Below are 3,446 nucleotides of genomic sequence, written 5' to 3'. Positions count from 1 at the left end.
TCTGTCGGCAGATGGCCGCGATGTCCTGCTGCTAGCCGCTGACAGATATATATATATTTTTATTGTAAGCCCATCCATCTCTCAGCTGTAAGAATGTGACTGCAGGTAGCGGCTTTGTTAAAATATCTGCCAGTTGATGTCCTGTGGAAACATATTTTAATCTGATTATTTCATTCTCGATTTGTTCCCTGGAAAAATGATTTTTAATATCTATATGTTTTGATCTTTTATGGTTTGTTGGATTATTAGCAATACTGATACATCCATTGTTATCTTCATACAGGGTGAGTCTCCTAACATGACGACCTCAAATAACTCGTAAGGTGTTCGTCGTACGAAAAAATGTTTCATACAAAAGTTTCAGTGTTTGAGAGGGCCACCATACTGGCGCACTTTATTTTTTTACTGGTGGAGGCGCTGAAGCTACGCTAAGGTCACCGCCAATTTTTTAAATGGATCGGTATATTTTTGCTTCCGTATCACGATAGAGAATCTTAAAACGAATTCAACGATCTATAACACAAGGACATTGAAGGTCATATGAAGCGGAAAAAGGCGATAATACTTACGGTTTTTGTAATAGCGTAGCTTCAGCGCCTCCACCAGTAAAAAAATAAAGTGCGCCAGTATGGTGGCCCTCTCAAACACTGAAACTTTTGTATGAAACATTTTTTCGTACGACGAACACCTTACGAGTTATTTGAGGTCGTCATGTTAGGAGACTCACTCTGTATACATACATAGAATGTGCAACACGTCCTCTCTTTCCATCTCAAGTGCTTTCCACGTATCACTGTATTCTGCATATATGTATGTATGCGAAGTGGATTCGGAACCTTTCAGTCATCCAGTTCATACATTTATATAGGACGAAAAAAATATATCCTTCGTTTACGATACTATGTTATCGGTAATGTAACGATGATTCGTCGGTAACATGTAAAATTTTATGATCAATTCAGTACCGACGTATGTTTTGCTATGTGTTTCATACTTCGCTGGCCACATATTCTAGAGGGCGTCAAAAATTGCCGACTTGTGGCCGCTTGGTGCCACTGGCTTAACATAAGTTTTGGGAGAGTTGGTACCGCTTGCTACCCCTCCTTGCGGTTCGACCGTTAACGTTCGTAACGGTCCCGAACAAGTTACAGCGTGTTTGAACACCGCCAAGATACCACGCGTTAGTCCGTAGTCGTGAGACAAGGAGTTTTATATACCGTGCGACTCCTCGTGATATTCCGAGTTGAGAGCGTTAGTTAGTAATACGCATGAAGTATTATCGAGTTAAACTCAGAATAGAATTGTTAAACCAATTCTTATTTTCATTGAATATTCCGATCGTGGTTGATCGCGTTATAGGCCCGTATTCACAGTCCGTACTTAAGAATAAGACCGTCTTAAGCAAATGCTTAAGTCGCCGGTCCGGACTTATTTGGGCGAATAAGCAAATGCTTGAGGCGACGTCTTAAGCATCTGCTTGACCAAGCAATTGCTCAGTTGGGAGGTCTGTGCGCATGCGCAGTCGAATAAGCAAATGCTTATTCGAACAAGCAAATGCTTATTGGAACAAGAAATTCTTATTCGACCGAAGGAAGTGTTTATTGCTCGAAAAGTGAGGTTGGATTTTCAAGTCGAGGTTTTACTCGACTTAAGACCACACGGACAGGTCACGTACAGGGCGTGAGCATTAGTGTTAGTGAGCCGTCAAGCGTTTGGAAGTGTAGTTGTACGGAAAAAATGGATCTTGCGTCGAACGAAATACAAATTGAGTATATGGAAGACATCGAAAATGCTGAAAATATCGACGACGTTGAAGACAGCATCATGGACTTAATTAATAATCCGATCGTAAGGACGTATATCCGTGATAGGCAAAATCCATTTGAATATTACGATGGATTGGAATTTAAAAGACGGTACCGATTCACTAACGAATCGGTATTACATCGTATTTTACTGAAAATCCTTGACGAATTGAAGAAATTCAATAATCGTGGTCTGCCAATTCCGCGACAGTTGCAATTGTTCCTGTTTTTGTGATATTATGCAAGTGCAAGTTTTCAGGTAATTCATATTCTACTTTCATGTCTACAGTATTAAGAATTAACGAGTGTTTATTGAGGAAACCGTTTAAAAACTATTTACAGCCGGTGCTCGGACATCTCGCAGCCCACGATTTTCCGAATAGTCAGGCGTGTCAACAAGGATGAACAATATAGATGAAGTCCTTAGAAATCGAAAAGGATACTTCTCACTGAATGTGCAAGTACGTTTTCATACATTTTTGTAGTACAACATTATGGTTGAGCAATTATATGATTGCATTCTTCAATTATAAACCTATTACAGGCGGTTGTTGGGCCCAGAATGGCCAGGCAGTGCGAACTACTGCCGGATTTTCCAGAACTCTCGTCTCGAAATTGGATGGGATGCTGGTTGGTGACAGGGGATAACGCTGTTTGCCATTCTTATTGATCCCGATCACAGATGCCAGAACAAATGAAGGAATAACGTTAGTATCTTGTACGCTACAGTTAACAAGTTTTTGAGTTTGACAAAAGAATTGCATTCATTCATTGTTGTATACTTACAGGTATAATAATACCCATGCGAGAACTAGTCGAAGGCTAGTGACCAGTGCGAAGTATGCGCCATGCTGCACAACATCATATGCAGGGACATGTTGCCAGAAAATAACAAGGAGAAAACAGACAACTTGAAGTGCCAGTATGGAATATTCAAAGTCTTTAACCTTCGAGCGGCTTAGCTGCTCGAGAGGCGTTAATTGAACATTTCTTCAATTAAATGTACGTGTATAAATAAATTTGTAAATTTGTATACGTAAACGACTTTACTTATTGTACCTTATACTCCAGAATATTGCACTTTCTTGAGACATTCACGATCAATGTTNTTATTTTTAACTAATTGCGTAAACCTGTTTCCCGCTCCTTTCCGGACCCGGTTAGGTATTCACCTAACAAGGTTGAATATATAATTTCCACTTACTTCGGCTAACAACTCCTCCTCTTCATTCAGGACATGTCTACTATGTTCTGTTTTTCATTCCATCTATAAAATACGAGAATTAATTTTATATGGAGCAACAATTACACTGCACAATGTTTATAACACCAGACACTTTAAATACTAAAACGAATTTACGGTCATTTCTCTGTCACCACTTTTTGACCACTGCTTCTTGCGCTTGTCAACTGTCAAGTGTCCTCCGAGTAGCGTTCGACGGATTTTTAGAATTGTCGGGGAAATAGTGGGGATCCTTAGGTGTGTCGAAAAGGAAGGGGTAAAGCCTTTTGGCCAGGGATTGTCATGCCCACCCTCACATCGTACATCTCTTTCCAAACCAGCATGTGCAAGTGAATACGGTAGTCTTGGTACCCTCCCCTCCAGCATACAGAAATGATGCTACGATGTACGCGTTGCAA

At 40.3% G+C, this 3,446-nt stretch overlaps 1 long non-coding RNA gene across 1 annotated transcript; it reads left to right on the top strand.

Annotated features, from left to right (window-relative positions):
• Window positions 1-1,583: 1,583 nt before the first annotated feature.
• LOC108627377 (uncharacterized) lies at window positions 1,584-2,846 on the top strand. The gene is made up of 4 exons (XR_001916719.2): window positions 1,584-2,064; window positions 2,148-2,266; window positions 2,350-2,512; window positions 2,594-2,846. It is a non-coding gene; the product is annotated as an uncharacterized LOC108627377 (long non-coding RNA).
• Window positions 2,847-3,446: the final 600 nt, after the last annotated feature.

The sequence above is a fragment of the Ceratina calcarata genome, unplaced genomic scaffold (genome assembly GCF_001652005.2).
Source record: "Ceratina calcarata isolate Rehan_Ccalc_2016 unplaced genomic scaffold, ASM165200v1 scaffold463.2, whole genome shotgun sequence".
Lineage (NCBI taxonomy): Eukaryota > Metazoa > Arthropoda > Insecta > Hymenoptera > Apidae > Ceratina > Ceratina calcarata.
The sequence above is the reverse complement of the archived record's forward strand: the minus strand, read 5'-3'. Positions and strand labels throughout refer to the sequence as shown.